At 44.7% G+C, this 21,846-nt stretch overlaps 1 protein-coding gene across 2 annotated transcripts in view; it reads right to left on the bottom strand.

Moving 5' to 3' along the window:
- The window catches only part of LINS1 (lines homolog 1), a 60,439-nt gene extending 57,933 nt beyond the window's left edge, over positions 1-2,506 (bottom strand). For both annotated transcript variants that reach the window (XM_044279412.1, XM_044279413.1), the window contains exon 1: positions 2,389-2,506. The gene's annotated coding sequence lies outside the window, so the exon portion shown is untranslated. The remainder of the gene's footprint in view (positions 1-2,388) is intronic.
- Between the last annotated feature and the right edge of the window lie 19,340 nt (positions 2,507-21,846).

Raw genomic sequence — 21,846 nt, 5'->3', positions numbered from 1 at the left:
TCCGCACGGACAGGCGGACAGCTGAACGCTGCTTGCAGCGTTCGGGTGTCCGCCTGGCCGTGCGGATCCGTCCAGACTTACAATGTAAGTCAATGAGGACGGATCCGTTTGAAGATGCCACAATATGGCTCAATCTTCATGCGGATCCGTCCCCCATTGACTTTACATTGAAAGTCTGGACGGATCCGTCCGAGGCTATTTTCACACTTAGCTTTTATATGCCAATATAATGCAGACGGATCCGTTCTGAACGGAGCCTCCGTCTGCATTATTATGATCGGATCCGTTCAGAACGGATCCGATCGAACGCTAGTGTGAAAGTAGCCTAAGAGTCCATTCACACGCCCGTTGTTTCTTTCCTGATCTGTTCCGTTTTCTGTGGAACAGATCTGGACCAGTTGTGCACCCATTCATTTTTAATGGGTCCTGAAAAAAAAATAATAATAATTGGGACAGCACAATGTGTGCTGTCCGTTTCCGTTGTTCCGTTCCGCATGTCCGAAAAAATATAAAACTTGTCCTATTATTATCATCCGCAAAATCGGATCCTGGTACAAGACAAAGTCAATGGATCTGCAAAAAACGGATGACATACAAAAACATTTTCAGGATCCGCAAAAAACGGACCGAAATTCGGGATATAGAAAAATACTGATGTGTGAATGTAGCCTAAGAAGGTATAAAAAAAAAAAATAAAAAAAAACCTACAGATCATCCCGGAATAAAAAGTTATGCAACTATTAAAGAAGAAAAAAAATAAGTATGGGGTTGGAATAAGGTGAAGAAAAGAAAAATGTATTTATTTTTTTTTTTATTACTAAAACAAGAAAGAAAAACTATATGACCCAGAGAATGCAGGCAATAAGGGAGTTTTACCTCACGGACAATGACAAACACAAGACCAGTAAAACTGTGACAGAATAGCATTTTTTTTCCCACCCCAATACCACTTGGAATTTTGCCCAGCTTCCCACTACATTGTCTACATTATTCAAATGTCATTAGAAAGTAAAACTTGTCCCACAAAAGAAAACAAAAAAAAGCCTAAAGCCTCTTTCACACGGGGGTCACGTTTTGGCTCTGGAGGCGTCCCGGGTGCAATGCGGCAATCCCGCGCGAGTAGGTACCCATTTGCAGTCAGTTTTGACTGCGATTGCGTTCCGTTTAGTTTTTATCGTGTGGGTGCAATGTGTTTTGCACGCACGTGATAAAAAACTGAATGTGGTACCCAGACCCGAACTTCTTCACAGAAGTTCAGGTTTGGGTTCGAGGTTCTGTAGATTGTATTATTTTCCCTTATAACATGGTTATAAGGGAAAATAATAGCATTCTGAATACAGAATGCATAGTATAATAGTGCTGGAAGGGTTAAAAAAATATATATAAATTTAACTCACCTTAATCCAGTTGTTCGCGCAGCCGGCATCTCCATGGCACTTGCTTGCCGATGCTTGCAATTTTCACGCACCCCATTCACTTCTATGGGGCCTGCGTTGCGTGGAAAACGCACAAAGAGGAGCATTCTGCGATTTTCACACAACGCACAAATGATGCATAAAAATCACCGCTCATGTGCACAGCCCCATAGAAATGACTGGGTCCGGATTCAGTGCGGGTGTAATGCGTTCACTTCACGCATCGCACCAGCACGGAAATCTCGCCCGAGTGAAAGGGGCCTAAACCAAAGCCCTCACACAGATATCCTCCATGGCTTAAGGGGTTAAAAAAAATTGGACCAAAACGTGCTCCAAGAGCAACTTCTCCCCGTGGTCCAGAAGCAGCCCGGTGATGGTCCAGGAGCAGCCCGGTGATGGTCCAGGAGCAGCCCGGTGATGGTCCAGGAGCAGCCCGGTGATGGTCCAGGAGCAGCCCGGTGATGGTCCAGGAGCAGCCCGGTGATGGTCCAGGAGCAGCCCGGTGATGGTCCAGGAGCAGCCCGGTGATGGTCCAGGAGCAGCCCGGTGATGGTCCAGGAGCAGCCCGGTGATGGTCCAGGAGCAGCCCGGTGATGGTCCAGGAGCAGCCCGGTGATGGTCCAGGAGCAGCCCGGTGATGGTCCAGGAGCAGCCCGGTGATGGTCCAGGAGCAGCCCGGTGATGGTCCAGGAGCAGCCCGGTGATGGTCCAGGAGCAGCCCGGTGATGGTCCAGGAGCAGCCCGGTGATGGACGATGCGCTCTCCAGCATGGTGGTGACCCGGTCACAAGGAAGTGGTTCCGTGAACTAAACATTGAAATGGGTCCATGGCCAGGAAACTGCCCAGAACTCGCCCTGTGGTGGGTCTATCAGTGTGGATAAGCCCCTATGACTCCAGCCAGCTAGTGCGTCCTTCCCCACTCATGAATGCCCCCATGCACACCCAGCGTCACCACAGCAGACTCATACATTACCTGCCAGATCCGTCATACTGTCCGGGATAAACCCCAGGCGGCCGTCATTGACACACCAGGAGACGCACAGCAACCGGAGCAGTACAACAGCGCACACCGCAAAGCATGCCGGGTTATGTAGTCCACAGGACCTACTATTCCGCATGCGCAGTAGCTGTTTCCAGGTCCCGCTATATACTGCCTGCCAGTCTCTAGTGTCTCTGGATGGTGGGCGGAGTTTCGCTTGCGTCTTAGCCAATCGGCTGGCTGACTAGGGATCGCTGCCTTCTGCTGCAGTTAAATGCGGGAAGGAATTGCCCGGTATGCCAGGGTGTGATGTGTGTGGGTGCCCGCAGTCAGTGCAGTGGTTTTGATAAATCATGTACAGGGCAGAGGTGCCAGCTGCATCCCCAAGGCGCACAGTTGGTGACACTGAGGGCTTAATGACCTTTTCTTTCAATATGGGTCCAGCTCCTGGCATAGCAGCAAAACACACAAAAACAGGTCCCACTGCACCCAACCCTAACTAGCCTATGCCTACTTTTATCTATGCCCCCATTACGCCAGAAATCAAACTTTTATAATATGCTAATTATCCAAAGATCCGCACCCTTTTGGAGGCTCCACTCGTGGAAATCACTGATCAAAACACTGACTGGGAAGGTGGCCCAAAGCCGGATGTATTTTGCAGTCTGCAACATACGGATGACGTCCGCATTGCATTTTTTTGTGGACCCATTGATTGTGCAAAAAGGTAGAACATGTCCTGTACCTGGCTGCAAAATGCGGACCACGTAAGTCCTCCCAAAAAAAACGGCTGCAACACAGACATCATCTGTGTTCTGCGGATCCGGCTTTTGCAGCTGGCAGAATACATATGGTTGTGTGCATGAGGCCTAAATGTGGTAAAACAGAAAATTAAAGGGATTTTGTCAGCTAGTTTTAGCCTATAGAGCTGAGGACATGTGCTGCTAGATCGCCACTAGCGCGTCCGCAATATACATTCCCCATAGCTCTGAATGCTTTTATTTAGTAAAAAAAAAAATGATTTTTATATATATGCAAATAAGGCTAGTAAGGAGCCCAGCCACACCCACTGTGAATGAGCCGAGCACCGCCCCCCGCATCCTCCAAATCCACTACTTGCTCCCCACGTCACACGGTTGAATCGCCGTAATCTCGCACATGCGCTTGTCGGCATGGTGTTTCTTCCCTATGCTGGTATCAGCCTCAGGGAACAAACTGTGCATGCGCCAAATGAGCGAGATTACGGCGGTTAAAAACGGTTTCACAAAAAACACGAATGACGTGCGTGTGCATTCCATATTTTGCGGAACGGAACAGCTAGCCCCTAATAGAACAGTACTATCCTTGTCCGTGATGTGGACAATAATAGGACATGCTCTATTTTTTTTTTGTGGAACGGACATACGGAAAAGGAAAGCACACGGAGTACCTTCCGTTTTTTTACAGACCCATTGAAATGAATGGTTCCTTATACGGTCCGCAAAAAAAAAAACGGACACGGAAAGAAAATACGTTCATGTGCAGGAGGCCTTATACTGAGAATCCATTAAAGGATTAATGGCCTTTCCAGCAACAACAACACAGATTAAATACCGGCAATGGCCCCTCTGTGTCCAGGTGGCAACCCTAGAGCCAGGGTTGGGTCAGGGCTTGTGGCCATAGTCCAGGCATGATGCTCTCAGGTCATTAGACTCGCGCTTGGGCTGGGAAATGTAGCCAAAATATGCCATTGTGAACCTGGCCAAATGCTTAGAAAGGGCCTGGACTGGACTCTTGTCTTGGTGTATAGTCCGTTAGAGGTTCACACTTCCTTTACATAGGTGGACAAACCGAATCCCGACTTCAGCTGTGCCGTGCTACTCCTCATAAGGTCTCATACACGCGGCTGTTGTTTTGGTCCGCATCCGAGCCGCAGTTTTGGCAGCTCAGATGCGGTCCTATTCACTACAATGGGGCTGCAAAAGACGCGGACAGCACTTCGTGTGCTGTCCGCATCCGTTGCTCCATTCCATGGTCCACAAAAAATAACCTGTCCTATTCTTGTCCGCGCTTTGCGGACAAGAATAGGCAGTTATATTAAAGTCTGTCCGTGCCGTTCCGCAAGTTGCGGAACGCACACGGACGCCATCCGTGTTTGGCTGATCCGCGATTTGCGGACCGCAAAAAACACACAGGGGTCGTGTGCATGTAGTCTAAGGCCGCTTTCACACAGTCAGTGTTTGGTCAGTGATTTGATCAGTGTTTGTCAACCAAAACCAGGAGCAGGTCAAAAACAGAACAGTAGAAAATATTCCCATTGTACCTTATCTCTGTGCAGACTCCACTCCTGGTTTTGGCTCACGATGGAAATCACTGATCAGACACAGACTGTGTGAAAGCGGTCTAATTGTCTCCCATGAGTTGGTTTTCAAGGGAGGCTTTGGGCCCAATGAGACAAACACATGGTCACCCGTATATATTGCTTGTATAGTCCAGATGTCTAATTGTCTGCACTTAGAGTTCCCAAATCACTGGAAAGTAGGATCGGGCATGTAGGATTGTATCCTGCCCAATCCATTCTTCCCCGCTACTGGCAGCCGCTTATTTCACCCTGTTCTACACTCTGATTGGCCAAGGATACACTGGCGGATTTTTCGTCCATGGCCACTATAAATAAATTTTCCCCAACCTCTGAGAATAAGCTATTATCACTAGAGAAAGCTGCACCAGAACTGCGGTGTGTGAACAAGGCTGGAAAGCATACCTGTCACTAAGTTCATGCTGCCCGTAGTTCAGTCTAAGGCCTCCTGCACACGAACGTAGGTGTCCCGTTGCCGTATTGCGGACCGCACATGCGGATCTGCAATACACGGGCACCGTTCTGTGTGCATTCTGCATCACGGATGCGGACCCATTGACTTGAATGGGTCCGGAAATGCAGAACGGAAGCACGGAACGGAACCCTACGGATGCACTACGGAGTGCTTCTGTAGGGTTCCGTTCCGTACTTCCGTTCCGCAAAAAGATAGAACTTGCACTGATCACATTGAATAGGTCTGGATCTGTCCCGGAGGCCGCACAAACGTTCTCCGTGCATTGGGGACCGCAAATTGCGGTCTCCAATGCCACGGAACGGAACACATACGTTCGTGTGCAAGAGGCCTAAGGGCGCCTTCACACGCGGCAGATTTTGTTGCAGAAATTTCTGCTGCTGAAAATCAGTTCATTCATGTGAATGGGGTTTTAATGGCCAGCACATGGATTTCTGCAAGGCCCGTGAATGGAACTGATTTTCAGTCGCAAAGAATTTCTGCAACAAAATCTGCCACGTGTGAAGCCCCCTAATGAAGAAGCATAGCACTCTTAGAGGAAGTAGTGCACTTAAAGGGGTGTTCCCACTAGTTATCAACTATTTTTAGACATAAAACTAATCACAAGTCCCCTTTTTGACCGGCTAGTGACATTACTAAGTCAAATAGTTGGTGTAGAGAAGTTTGACAGTTGAGTGGTACGAGGGCAGAGCAGGGGCAGTCCCGGCTCCGGCAAATTTACCAACGTACGCCTAGAAACGGTTCATCATAAATTAGGCTAATTCTAGAGCAGCGCAAGAGGATGCAAAGACCAGCGTGAAACGTCCTAATATCTCCACCCTCATGAAGGTGCTGGTCGGTGGACCACTGGAAATCCCCGGTGAAGACAAGAATGGAGACCCTGACGTTCCCCATGAGAATGGAAGAGTGGCGCACCCGAGGGACCCCCGCTCCATTGATTTCTAAAGGACTGCCAGAGATATAAGAGCAATGTAGTCGGCAATCCCATAGAAGTGAACAGAGCAGTGGTCACTCATGCGCACCACCGTACAATTCTCATGTCATATTTTGGGGCCTCTGTTCTCGTGATCGCTCGAGGTCCAACCGTCTGGATAGGGATAAGTCTATGCATCAATTAGGGATGAGCGAATCGACTTCGGATGAAACATCTAAAGTCGATTTGCTCATCTCTAGCATTAATATCTGATGGGCAGGGTTCCGACACCCCTACTCCTACCAACCAGCTGTCCCAGAGTAGCTCTGGCACTAGTATTACACAGCTAATGGAGTACTACTCCCACTGAATCAGTAATCAGCTCCATCCCAACCACTACATAGCAAATAAATCTGTGTAATTTCAATGCTGGAGCTGCTTGGGAACTATGGTGGTGTTGTGGGGTGGTAGACCCCCAGTGATCAGATATTAATAGCCCATCCTGAATATAGACCATCAATATCAAAATTCTGGAGTACTCCTTTAAAGGCCATCCATCAGCAGATTTGTCCCTATGACACTGGCTGACCTGTTCCATGTGCACTTGGCAGCTGAAGGCATCTGTGTGGGTCCCATATTCATATGTGCCCGCATTGCTGAGAAAAATGAGGTTTTAATACAGGCATCCTCAAACTGCAGCCCTCCAGCTGGTGCAAAACTACAACTCCCAGCATGCCCAAACAGCCTACAGGTATCAGCCTACATCAGAGCATTGTGGGAGTTGTAGTTTTACAACAGCTGGAGGGCCGCAGTTTGAGGATGCCTGTTTTAATATATCAATCAAGGATGGAATACCTGCGCTGCCGCCAAGAGCCAATGTCGTTATAAATAGCTCTAATTATAATAGTGTCGCTGCTGGGTTCTACCCGGGTTATTGCCTATGTCCCGGTATTAGTGTGTACAAACTAAAAAGGTAGATCTGAACCCGTGCTGATAAAGATTGTGTAGTCCGCTACATTTATTTAATAGGCTCCATTCACACGTCCGTGGTGTGTTGCGGACCCACAAATTGCGGATCCGCAACACACCCGCCCGTCACCCCTATAGAAATGCCTATTCTTGTACGCAGCTGTGGACAAGAATAGGACATGTTCTATCTTTTTCGGAGCTGCGGACCCGAAGATCGGGTCCGCACCAGTTGCGCAAAATTGCGTAACGGATGCGGACGTGTGAATTGACCCTTAGTCTCTCACAAGTTTGAGCTGTAGCTGGTGAGAGTAGAAATGGGAATGTAAGGTAAATTACAATAACTGCCTCAAAAGTGCGCAAGAAGGGCAATATTATATCACATTCAGTCAGTACTTGCCTCAATGATAATATGGGGGCGATTCAAACCAAGCCGGGTTGTATCTGCTTCCCGCTAACTCCGCAAGTGACTTCCAGGCTGCCGCGATGTAAATCTCGCAATAGGTCTTCAGCTTCCTACAACTCACATGTGCGGCGCCGGCCGGCCGCTCGCACGCATGGCAGAAAGCCGCGTTGTTGGATTTCCAGGGAGAAGAGTCTTCAGTGTGACGTCACAAACTGCAGATCACGGATGCCTCCTAGGTCCACTATTGCTGTAGACCTATTGCAATAGTGGACCTAGGAGGCGTCCGTAATCTGCAGTGTGAGACTTTGGAAGAAGTCAGGGTCAGTGATCACCTTTTCACTGCCTGGCCCTGTCTATCACAGTGCAGAGTGTTAGAACTGGCAGGCACTCCACCGTGTCCAGGGATTCGGTGCTCAGTGATGGGATGAAATGTCCCGGAATTAGTTAGAAAAAATTCACGGCACTCGGAAATATAATGCAACTTAAAGGGTTTCTACCACCAGAAATACTGTTATGTAGCTGACTGACATAGCGATGCGCCCATGTCAGCACTACATAACAGTGTGTTTCTAACGTTAGTCCCTGCAGCCGTTTTAGTTAAAAATGCACTTTTGTTATATGCTAATGAGCCTCTAGGTGCTATGTGGGCGTAAAATCAGCACCTAGAGGCTCCGTCCACTCACCCTGTATTCCGCCCAGGTCCTGTGTTGTGCCCGCCCCGCTCCTCTTGATTGATGCCACTGTTCCCTGCATCGTTGGCGAAATCCCGCGCCTGCGCCGTTCACTTCGGTCTTCGGCGCAGGCGCAGTGAGTGAATGATGCGATCCTGGTGCCGGCTTCCTCGCTGCGCCTGCGCCGACTACGTCACAGTGAGGAAGCCTGTTCCAGTTCCTGCCAATATTCTGCAACTTCGCACAGCTATTGAAGAAGAGTGGACCAACATTTCACAGGCCACAATCAACAACCTGATCAACTCTATGCGACGGAGATGTGTTGCACTGCGTGAGGCAAATCGTGGCCACACCAGATACTGACTGGTTTACTGGCAAAAGGCAAAACTGTGCACATTTCAGAGTAGTCTTTTATTGTGGGTAGTCTAAGGCACACCAGTGCAATATTCATGGATTATCGCGGCAAAGGAGAAGTGTTCACTAACAGATTTAGACAGATTTGTTAACAATGTTTGAGAGTAATGGGTCTTTTGTGTATGTAGAAAATGTTTTAGATCTTTGAGTTCAGCTCATGCAAAATGGAAGCAAAACCGAAAGTGTTGCGTTTATATTTTTGGTCAGTGTAGAATACAATAAAAGTGTGTTTCTATCAGTGGGTTTAGTATATAAATCTATATTTAGGACCCCATCCTAGTTTTTAATAATACTGGTGTCCAAAAAGTTAATACTGGTCTCATTGGTATGAGCAGTAAATTGAAGGTCACTATCAATACTATTGAGGTAAGTATGAAACAAGTTAAATGACTCTATCGCCTGTCCAAATGCAGAAGATATCATCAATGTATCTGTGCCATAATGGCATATATTTCTGATATAATGAGTGGGGATATACAAAATTGTCTTCGAACTTAGCCATAAAGATGTTAGCACGGGGGGGGGGGGGGGGCTACATTAGCCCCCATTGCGGTCCCCTTTTTTGGAGGTAATATTTATCACCAAACATAAAAAAGTTATTATACAGAACAGAGCGCAACAGCACTTAATGAGGATGTTTGTAAGAGCACAGAAGTTGAGTCTAATCCTTTTTCATGTTGGATTGAAGTGTAAGGACTGTTTACATCTAAGTCAACCAAGAGTCAGGTGGAATACGTTGTAATGTTGAAATAATCTGAAGAAAGTGTGAAGTGTCCAATAAGTATGATTTAGTGAGTCGTGTCAAAGGAGTCAATATTTTTTCCAAGAAGATTGAAAGCGGTGTAAGAATGGAGTCTGTGGATGAGACTATTGATGAGTCTGTGTCCAATGGGACTCAACAGTTTTTGATTGGATCATGTAATTTTGATTGGATCATGTAATTTCGTAACCCGAGCATTTTCTCTTTATCTCTTTTAACTGTCACTCTCTTTTTCCACAGACTAAGTGATGCTATTTTGAAGGTATAGTAACTCATTAGTAAATACATGTTCATATACAATTAATATATTTGCATCTACTAACCCACTGTTGGCGCAGTGCCCCTGTATACTTACTTACCTTTTCTCCCACATGAATGCGATTATATCCGAACATACACCTTGCTTGTCTGTATGACCTATATGTTTCTTTTGTGGGTACAGTAACCTCAGGTGTTCGCTAATCTATACTACCGCCTGAACATAAATTATTAATCCTATTGTAAGATTTAGATGTTTTGTGATATTTGTCCTGTCTGGTGACTGCTTTTCGCACATAGTCAGGTCGCTATTTATTCTACATTGGCCGTTTACTTGATTTCCATTTATCTACACGGTTCTGCGCTGTATCACTGGCAGATATCAGCCCACTTTACCCACAGTTAGCTGTCCGCGCATGTGCGCGTACGTAGTGATGTCAGACGTTAATCATGTGACACATCCAGAGCGCCAAAGTACCGCTTTTAAATGGGGCATGCGCAGTACAGTAAGCGCAATGCCATCCAGCACACAGCGCGCTCCTGCCTTTCCGGTATGTACATCTAAATCTCTCCTCATAACTTGATAAATGTACTGACAGGTTACCTATACTTCAGCACTACTTCTGGCTATACTCTGGGCTCATAATATATTTCTCACCAACTTTTTTATACTCAAGCAGTAGGCTAATTCCGCTCATGTCAGTCTCTCTTTACCAGGAGTATATTGCGCAGACTATATATTAAACAGCATCAGGCCATTTTCTCTTATGCCTTTTTTATGACCAGTAGGATCTTGTTCAGATTACTTAGGGCTCTTTCACACTTGCGTTCTTTTCTTCGGGCATAGAGTTCCGTCGTCGGGGCTCTATGCCGGAAGAATCCTGATCAGGATTATCCTAATGCATTCTGAAGGGAGAGAAATGCATTCAGGATGCATCAGGATGTCTTCAGTTCAGGACCGGAAAGTTTTTTTGGGCCGGAGAAAATACTGCAGCATGCTGCGCTTTTTGCTCCGGCCAAAAATCCTGAACACTTGCCGCAAGGCCGGAACCGGAATTAATGCCCATTGAAAGGCATTGATCCGGATCCGACCTTAAGCTAAACGTCGTTTCGGCGCATTGCCGGATCCGACGTTTAGCTTTTTCTGAATGGTTACCATGGCTGCCGGGACGCTAAAGTCCTGGCAGCCATGGTAAAGTGTAGTGCGGAGCGGGGGAAACAGTATACTTACCGTCCGTGTGGCTCCCGGGGCGCTCCAGAGTGACGACAGGGCGCCCCACGCGCATGGATGAAGTGATTGCATGGCACGTCATCCATGCGCATGGGGCGCTCTGACGTCACTCTGGAGCGCCCCGGAAGCCACATAGACTGTAAGTATACTGCTCCCCCGCTCCCCGCTCCTACTATGGCAACCAGGACTTTAATAGCGTCCTGGGTGCCATAGTAATACTGAACGCATTTTGAAGATGGATCCGTCTTCAAATGCTTTCAGTTCACTTGCGTTTTTCCGGATCCGGCGTGTAATTCCGGCACATGGAGTACACGCCGGATCCGGACAACGCAAGTGTGAAAGAGGCCTTATTAAACTACCATGCCACACATTTTGATTTACTCTACTTTTCTAATCACATTAATTGGTCTTTATATGTCTATTTGTCTACAGTTTTTCTGATGATTTCTTTACATGATATATACCTATGTTCTTCACAGACTACTCCCCATTATCATTATTGTTTTTCTTCATTCCCTTCCTCCTCCTCCTTCAATTTTTTTTATTTATTGTAATTTTTGCTCATATGTATTTTTCATTTGTATTATATGTATTTTTATAGGCCATGATCAAGGTCCGGGACGGACCGAAACGTTGGCCTTATCTGTTATAAATTTCATATGGATGGAATAAATATTCTTTATTAAGTTGCATTATATTTCCGAGTCCTGTGAATTTTTTCTATATAATCAGAGTGGAGATGGCGCAGAAGTTGCAGAAAGAGCAGAGCCTTGAGGTGTAACAGCAACGCCCCCGTTGCACCTAGCAGCTCATTTGCATATATTAAAATTACATTTTTTCTCTGGACTGATCCCTGTGGTAGATGCCCATTAACTGACGTGTTGTCTTTAATGGCACTGCGCACTCCTGCACACTGACGGACAGATCCTTTACTACGACAGTGATTTCCTATGTAGAGGAGGGGATCTGCATTCCCTTGTTCTGGTTCTGGCCAAGCTGCCAGTTCGGTTGATGTACTGCTCCAAATTAATTAAGATACGTGCACGGAGAGATCAGACAGACAACCCACTACATGGAGTTAATCAGTATCTCTGGTTTATTTCTGAAAACAGCAGACAATACATAGGTTTCACGAGAGGAAGGAGTGGGAGGGGGGTGAAAGATAAAGTATATCTTTTCTATTGGCTATGAACTCTATACTTTTCTGTAACCTTGACGGCCAGAGGAAATTCCTCCTCCATCCCCCCTTGCTCCTGGGTGAAACCGTTACTTCTTCTTTCTTTGTAACTGCTTGCTTGAGCTGAACAGAAATCACAAAGAAACACATGATAAAAACACAAAGTAAGATTCTAGTTTATAGGTGTTGGCTGAATGCCTGGCCGCCATCTTAGCTAAACATAGTCCTCAACAAGCAAGTATCCATTTTGTATCAATAGTCCATAACACCCTCTGCATGCCTGTGTGTACAGATCACTGGTAACAGTCATCTAATGGGCTCAGTGCTGGATTATCTTATGGGTGTATTGGGCAATTGACCAAGGCCCACTGCTGCCAAAAGCACCTATATGATAATGCAGTTAGTAATGCCACCAGGATGGTAATGCACCTGCCCAGCCAGCACTAGCAAGAGGGAGCCGGTGCCTATACCTAAAGTGTACCTCTTACCATAGAATGACGTAACACTGGTAGTACCATCTAATTACCCACTACAAGACAATACAATGTCCATAGTGTCCAGTGTACATTATTTCCTACTTTTTCTACATCTGCCAGGACACGCTCGCTGCCATGAACATGTTCTGCCGCAAATCCAGTCTGCTGCCGGTATGTTATGTCTGTGATGTAATTTGTAGAGCCCCTCTGAGAAGTGATGGAACAACTCTGCATCAGAAATATAGAAATATGAAGAAATCCTCATCTTTCTTGTGTATTTTCTTTAGCTTTAGTACTGTTAGTGCTAATTAGTACAATAGTAGTATTGGGGTTAAACTGGTGTGGTCTCCGATCCAGTGATCAGAAAGCCATATAACACAGGTATGCATTATGCTGCTGTAGGGTGGCCAGGTTTAGGGTGGCCTTAATGCTACACTGGGTCCTCCGGACACCGTCGAAGTGTGGTGCACCCTAATGGTAAATAAGTACAGAGAGTCAGGGTCTGCAATAAACCAGTGTGCTTCTTTACAGGAAGAACTCAAGTGCAAAACCATACAGGTAAGCTACTGAGCTGGCTTCTACAGTCTCCTCCCTGGTGCCGAGGAAAGGCCTGAGCTAACTAACCTCCTCTCTCTCTCTTAGAAGGCTGCTCCCAGGCCAAAGGCTTAGCCCAGGGTCTGTGGCAGAGCATCCCTGTCTCAGCATCTTCTTCTGGTCACACAGTCTGGCAGAGTCTCTCCTACTAAACACTGGTCCCTATCTGCAGACAACTAAGGGCTCTGACTGCTATACTTTTATACAGTTTCTAACTGGTCCAGCTTGTAGTGGGAGGGGTGAAGCTGGAGAAGCACAGGCTAACAGAAACAATGTTGTAGTTTAAAGGCTATAAACACTTTGGGGATCTTTTTTTTTATTATTATTGCAGTGTACTCATTTTGAGCTAAATATCATTTTTTCAATTGGTCTTTATTAGAAATTTTGAGCCCCTTTCTCTATACAGCCTTGAGATTCTCTAGTTTGCAGGCTCTGTATTTTTATTGTGTTCCATCAGGCAGCTCAGCTGATGGGCTCCTTATCACTGACCTCTTAAACACTTATTTAAGCCACATAATGGGCTTAAATAAGTGTTTATGATCTTTTGGTAATTTAGAGATTAGGTTCATTAGATAACCACAAGTCTATAATGTCAAGTAATGCACTTGACTGGTTACTCCCAATAATAAGCTAAAAGATGTACTGATCCCCTAGGGGACAAAGGGGTAAAACTTAGCATTTATTCCTATATAGCATCAGCCTGGAGGGCCTCTAAACAGACTAATAGGGCCAGGACATACAAAAACAAATAGGTAACACTAATGGAAAGCAGGCAAAAAAGGAACATTCTCACCCATCAGGTGCTGTGGACGTGGATGGTGGAGTCACTTGATGCGTGCGGCTTCCCATACAATGGATTTGCATAGATGTGTTACCAAATTAGATGATTCCAAACATAGAGACCTCAGTAAGGCAGGAAACGGGAGCAAGAAGTCCCTAGTCAACCATGGTGATGGGGTGGGGGCTAATACACCCTACCTACCTATACGAGGTACTTGCCCCGCAAGGAGCGTCCCCGTCCAGATACCTTTCCCTAAAACGGACGGAATCCCTAGTACACCCTATAATGGTAGACTCCCGACGTGTCACGTTTCATTCAATGCGAATTCATTAGGAGAGATGTACAAATACAATGTCAGGCTGGTGGTAGAGCCTGCATTGAAAAAAAACTAAAAAATTGTGAAAAAGGAATGAGCATACAGTGGTTGGAGCTGGTATACGGTTATTCCAGCAAGTATCAAGCGGGCGAGGCCAGTGGAGCCAAGACCACCACAAACCACAAGTAGCTTAAGTACAGGCTCACCAGTGGGTGACGCGCGTAAAGGTCCAGATATGACCCAGGATATAGATTATCCAAAGAACAGCTGTCAGCAAAGGACGCTTACCTGTCAGCGCTTTTAAAACCCATACCAGCGAGCCAGTGTACCGGATCCGCCCAACTTCCGCCCACGTGACTCCGAGTAAAGGAAGTCACATGGCCGGTGGAACGCAGGGAGAGGCCGGCCGGTGCTGCGATGCGTCCCAGGAGACGCAACGTCATGGAGTGACGCCGCAAATCACGCGACCACCCTGTGATCGGGCGCCCTGCAATGACGCCACAGACCACATGACATAGTCACGTGATCGGACTGCTCCGACCCAGGGGAAACAACTCCGCACTGCGGCCGCACCTCCCAACAAGCGCATGCGTGCCAAAGTGAAGGCGATTTAATATCTAATCAGGGGGCGGGCTGTGTCTGTAGCAACCCAGATGCCAAAGGCTAGTGAGCCAGGCATCAAGTTGGAGGCTGTAGTATAACACTGCCCCTAGTAACACATTATTAAAAAAATGATCAATGTACAGAGCTGTGATTGGCTGGCTAGAACGACACCAGCCTCAGTCAGGAGACTAATTAGCTAGAGTACAGTATGAGAACCAGAGCGACAAAGAAAACCCAAAACAATACATATGTTAAACAAAAGGAGGGATGTGATATGTGGCAGCTGAAGTTAAATGGGATGTCATATGTAGCAGCTGAAGTTGAGTTGTTCATTCATGCCTAATGGGGCCATAGTTTTCAGGTAATAAATCCAACGAAGCTCACGCTGGAGAATGGCGCGATCCCAGTCACCCCGACGCCGTGGGGGGAAAACACAGTCTATGCCCATTGCTGTTATACGGGCTTTCCCATTGTGATGGCTATGAATGTGATTGGCCACAGGTGTATCTTTGGCCTTTGAAATGTCACTTAAGTGTTCGCTTACCCTTCTACGGAGCTCACGGATAGTTTTACCTACATATCCCCTGCCGCATTCACATGACAGGAGATATATCACCCCACGGGTACGGCAATTGATAAAATGGTGAATGGAGTATTCCTTGCCATAGTAACAGCACTGCGAAACATTTTCCTAGTACGTAAATGACTGCAAGCAATACAGCCACTACACCTGTAGCAGCTCTTCACATTAGATTTTAACCATGCAGAGTCAGTGAAAGTAGGCAGAATAAATTCACTGGATACTAGCCTGTCGTGGAGACTACGCCCGCGGCGATAGGTAAGGTGTGGATGATCACCCACCACCTCTCTCAGATCAGGATCCAGCAAAAGAATTCCCCAATTCTTTCGAAAGATCTCACGGATCTCACTTACAGCCCTATCAAATGTAGTGATTGGACGAATCACTTTGGTGTTCTGCACTTGAGTGGATTTAGGAGTCAGGAGAGTCGTTCTATTCTCAAAGAGCGCCGAAATAAAGGCTCTCCTCAGGACTTTATCTGGGTAGCCCCATTGTTGAAACCTCACCTGCAAGTCCTTTGCCTGCCTAATAAATTCACACCTAGTAGAACAGTTCCTCCTAAGCCGGAGGTACTGTCCCTTGGGGATGCCACGCCTAAGCGGGAGAGGATGGTAGATGTGGGTTTTCTATAAACTGACGTTTCAAGTTCACCGTCATTCGTCTTTGAAATGAGAACATCCAGAAACGGCAACTGTTTATAGTCTGACTCACAGGTGAAGTGCAAGCCAATATTGTTATTGTTGAGCAAGTCCACCAAGGAACGGAACAAATCCACGCTACCGTTCCATATGATGAACATGTCATCGATGTACCGCGCCCACAGCCCCACCTGGTCCATGAGAGTAGAACGCTCATCTCTAAAGAGCAGGGTCTCTTCCCACCAGCCCAGGAACAGGTTGGCATACGAAGGGGCACACAAACTCCCCATCGCCGTGCCCCTGAGCTGGTGGTAAATTTTACTATTAAAGGAAAACACATTGCAAGCCAGCGTGAAGTCCAGTAAGGAGAGAACAGAGAGGCTCTGGGTGCGGTACTGACATCCACGGGTACTTAGAAAATGCTCAACTGCTCTAATGCCCAGGGAGTGTGGAGTACTGGAATATAATGCTTCAACATCGATGCTAGCCAGCATTCCTTCCTAGGGGATCAGTACATCTTTTCATTAGATAGCCAGTACAAAGTGAAAGTGCTATTCACACAGCTAGATAGTTAACACTTTGTGACACAAATGGCTGAATATAAAAAAAATGCAATCATAAAAAATATTGCCCTCGAAGGTGTACATAGTCTTTAAGGCTGCTTTTATTGAGCCTCAATGCAAGTCAGTGGAATGCAAGTCAGTGGGAATGACCAAGCAGTTTTCAGTCCTAAACAAGTCTGACAGAGCTAAACCAGATAGTAAAAAGTTAACTGTTTCTGGCTTTTCCCTCCAAACCTCAGCTCGGCATAGTTATGACAGCAGTGAAAAATTACTAGCTTCTCTTAGTGTGAACTGGCTGTGCATTAAAGGGGTTATTCAATGTCTCCAACAGCCCCCCCATGTGCCTGGCCCCTCACAGGTAATATACTTACCCAGCTCCCTGCACATTTCCTGGTCCCCGCACCGCCGCTGCTGCTTCTCGGTGTACACGGATGAAAACATCCGGTTTCGGAGGGGGGGGGGGGGCAATGGCAGACGGGGACGAGCCTCCCGAGTCCCTAGCATCACCCCCTGCCATTGGCTGCTTCCCCTAGACACCGGATGTTTTCATCCGTGTACACCGAGAAGCATACATTGCATGTAACAATAAATTGTGCCACTAGGATGTAAAACTTGTCCCACAAAAAACAAGCCCTCATACGGCTATATACACAGAAAAATAAAAAGTTATGGCTCTGGGAAGGTAGGGATTAAAAAAAGAAGAATCCTCTGGGGCTCAAGCGGTTAATGGACTTTGATGCAAATTGGAAAACCCTTTTACTTAACCATTTGTATGTTACGTGTAGGCAACTTTTAGTACCCCAGTGGAATATGTATACCATATTTTTTGCTTTATAAGAAGCACTTTTTCCCCCCAAAAGTGGGGCAAAAATGGCAGTGCGTCTGATAAAGCGAATACTAATGAGCGCTTCAATTATGTTATTACTCACTAATATGAAGGAGTGGCGCGGGAGTGGTAGGTGATGAGCTGTACTCATTGCTCCCTGGTCTTCCTCCAAACACCATGAGGACACAGTGCACACACTATGACCTGACGCTGCACGCAATCAGGTCACAGTGCAAAGCGGGCCCGCAGAAGACCAGGGAGCGTGACTGCAAGAGAGAACGCCAAACTTGCAGAACAGCAGCGGAGCATGAGAGGTACATTTATTTATTTTATCTCTGATCTGAGGTTTGACATGGGAGTCTGCTCTGATATGGGGGTCTGATCTGAGGTTTGATATGGGGGGGTCTATCATGGAGGCCTGATGTAGATCTCATCTGAGGTTTTATATGGGGGTCTGATCTGAGATCTGATATGGGGGGTCTAACGTGGAGGCCTGATGGGGATCTCATCTGAAGTCTGATCTGAGGGGCCAGATTTGAGGTCTGATCTGAGGACCTGATATGGGGGTCTGATATGAGGTTCTAATCTGAGGTCTGATAAGGGGGTCTGATTTGAGATCTGATATGGGGTCTGATCTGAGGTCTGATAAGAGGGGTCTAATGTGGAGGCCTGATGGGGATCTTATCTGAGGTCTGATATGGGGGACAGATTTGAGGATCTGATATGGGGGTCTGATATGAGGGTCTGATCTGATGTTTGATATGGGGGAAATTGCTATCAAATCCATGCTGGCCGTGTAATTCAAAAGGGTCTATGTTTTAGTCTGAAGTACTACATCATTTAAGAGAAAACATAGTTAAAGGGGCTGGCTGCTATTCTATAAGTGCAGATAAATGGATTTGAATTAGGGAAAATACATTTACAGATGTACTTAAGGACCAGCGCCTTATATGTACGGCGCTGTGATCGGGCGGCTGCAGGAGATGCGCCCGCCCGATCCGCGGCAGGGGTCCGGCAGTCACTGATAGCCGAACCCCTGCTGCATGCGCCGGCATCGGTGAAATCACAGATGACGGTGCATTAACCCTTGATGTGCCGCGGTCAGCGCTGACTGCGGCACATGCGATGTCCTTGCAGGTGTCAGAGCTGTCATCGGGTCCCCGTGCTGCTGTGACGGCGACCCGATGGCAGGGAAGGCAGCCCGATGCTTTTCTTAGGCATCATGGCTGCCTTCCAGGAGAGGCAAACAGGGTGTAAGTGCATTACAGCCTGTAATACACTTACAGCCAATGCATCACAATACAGAAGTATTGTGATGCATTGTAAAGGGGATCAGATCCATAAAAGTTTAAGTCTCAGAGTGAGACAAAAAAGAAAAGTGTAAAAAAAAGGTTAAAAAAAAAAGTTTTACAAAAAAATTTAAAGTTTCAAGTAAAAAAAAAAAAAGCGTCCTTTTCCCAAAATAAAGTTTAAAAAAATTGTAAATAATACGGGAAAAAAAGTAGACAAATTAGGTATCGCCGCGTCCGTATCAACTGGCTCTATAAAAATATCACATGACCTAACCCCTCAAATGAACACCGTCACAAAAAAATAAAAACTGTGGTAAAAAAAAAAAAAATTGTCACTTTACTTCACTAAAAGTGCTACACCAAGCGATCAAAAAGGCATATGCCCCCCACAATAGTACCAATCTAACCGTCACCTCATCCCTCAAAAAAAGGTACCCTAAGTAAGCCCAAAAAATAAAAATAAACTATGGCTCTCAGACTATGGAGACACTAAAACATAATTTTTTGGGTTTAAAAAATGCTGTTATTGTGTAAAAGTATATAAAAAAAGTATACATATTAGGTATCGCTGCATCCATAACAACCTGATCTATAAAAATATCACATGACCTAACCCCTCAGGTGAACACCGTAAAAAAAAAAAAAAAAAAAAAACGGTGTCAAAAAAGCCTTTTTTGGTCACCTTACATCACAAAAAGTGTAATAGCAAGCGATCAAAAAGTCAAATGCACGCCAAAATAGTGCCAATCAAACCGTCATGTCATCCTGCAAAAATGACAACCTACCTAAGATAATCACCAAAAACTGAAAAAATATGGCTCTATGGAGACACTAAAACATCATTGTGTAAAACTTACATAAATAAAAAAAAGTTGACATATTAGGTATCGCCGCGTCCGTAAGAACCTGCTCTATAAAAATATCACATGACCTAACCCCTCAGGTGAACATAAAAAAATAAAAATGGTGTCAAAAATGATTTTTTGTCACCTTACATCAAAAAAAGTGTAATAGCAAGCAATCCAAAAGTCATATACACCCTAAAATAGTACCAATCAAACTGTCATCTCATCCCGAAAAAAATTAGCCCATACACAAGACAGTCGCCCAAAAAATAAAAACAACTACGGCTTTCAGATTGTGGAGACACAAAAAATATTTTTTGGGGGTATTGTCGCGTCCATAACAACCTGCTCTATAAAAATAGCACATGATCTAACCTGTCAGATGAACATTGTGTCAGAACTATTGGGTATGAATAAAGTCCATAATTATAAGGCCTATATAAAAGAGTATGGACATGAGCCTAAGGGACAACCATTTTGTCTTATATTAAGGCAAAGTGAATTCAGGATTTTTTTTTTTTACTCTGAAATTGCTAACCTAAGGTTTACGATATATACCAAAGTGTTTACCTAGGTCTGTTTTGTGAGAAGAAGATGTCGCAAGGCCTAGATAAGACAATGTATTTGAGTTTTGATGATTTTAGTGAATAGAAAGACTCTAATCTTTCTTTGTGGTTTTTATATTAATCAATATAGGAGTAGATTGATTTTATATTATCAATTTTAATAGGTGTGCTGAATATATAGTATATATATAAGAGTATAGTCCTCATAGATATATTCAGTTTTAAGATTAGAAACGAGGTATAAACTCCTCTGTCATGTTTAGAATCTGTCTCAGTGGAACACACAAATTAATTATTTCTTTCCTGGAATGGAAAAATGTGGACACAGGTGATCATGAACAAACCCTGTCTCCTCCACGAACAATGAATTGAGATAGCCCTATTTATCTTGATTTAATCAAGTTTGGTCAAAAGACTTAAGGATACACAAGTTAGTTGACCAAGTATAAAACTCATTGTCTCTTCAAGATCTTCTCAAGGTTTCGTCTGAAACCTTAGATTACATTTTATTGCTAGTATATGAATAAGAGAAATAAATGAATGCTTCGATTTTTGTATGGAATACTAGTGCCATCTAATGTTAGGGTAACAAAGATCTAGGGTATATTTTTCCCTAGAGGGAGGTTCTATTAATTATAAAGTGAGGTCACTAGTTAATGATAAAACTTGGCCAAGCCCTTTCTAAGAGGGGATAAAAAGATGGTATGGGCTGACAGAAGGGGTCGATCTCTAGAGCTATCTGGCTCTCTCTCTCTCTGAACATCATCTTGACCATCTTGCCAGTCATTGGAGGCAGCCATCTTAGAACCATTGAAACTGATTTCTGCTAGCTGACATTTTGGTATAGTATAACCTTACCTATATTTTATAGGATAATTAATTAATATAATACATATCTATAGATATATTCAATTAACCATACTTTGTGTATAGTATCTGTTTTGGAATAAGATTGGGATGTACCTGCAGCATCATCCTGAAAATTAATCCAATACAGGGAGATTAAAAATATACTAGTGAAAATACGGTATTATCTCCAAGGAACTGAATTCAGTTCTAGACCAGTATGGTTGATAATATATATATATTTATATAGATAAAAGATAAACCAGATTTGGGTTTAATCGGACATTTGTCGGCTGAGAGAAATCAAGTATTAAATTGACTTTTAAAATAAGTGAGGGGTATTATTATAAGAAGACATAATTGTGTATATATATATATATATATGTTCTCAATTATTTTTGTCTTTACCACTATTTTGCATATCATTGAGTGAATTTTATTACCGCCAATTTTTGTTATATATATTATTTTGCACTATAAATTGTATTAATAAATTACATATATATTTTGTCTGTAACTGGGTTTTGTCTTCAATTCAACGCAGATCACGAGCTTGTTTTAGCTTGATATTTATGATAATAAGTTAGAATCTCCTTTGTTACCGATTTTAATTTATTCACATAAATCATATAGACTGTCAATCGGAGACAGCATAAATATTCTGACATTTAATTGGAGGTCCCACCGAGATCTGCTTGTAATAGAAACAAAATTTTGGGGTGCAAAATATATATTTGATAAAGTTATTGTGGTACTTGTAGTGCAACAAGTAAAAAAATGTCTGATAACAATGGCGAGGCTAGCCAAGGCATGCAGGCTGCTGCTGCAGTGGTAAAGACTGATATGCATGATAGAAAGACTCAAGAATTAATTGAATATATTGTGTTGGGTCATATGCATGACAGGTTGGATATTAAGAG

Source organism: Bufo gargarizans, chromosome 2 (genome assembly GCF_014858855.1).
Source record: "Bufo gargarizans isolate SCDJY-AF-19 chromosome 2, ASM1485885v1, whole genome shotgun sequence".
In the NCBI taxonomy this organism is placed as follows: domain Eukaryota; kingdom Metazoa; phylum Chordata; class Amphibia; order Anura; family Bufonidae; genus Bufo; species Bufo gargarizans.
Note: the sequence above shows the minus strand (reverse complement) of the source record. Positions and strands in the feature narration are given on the sequence as shown.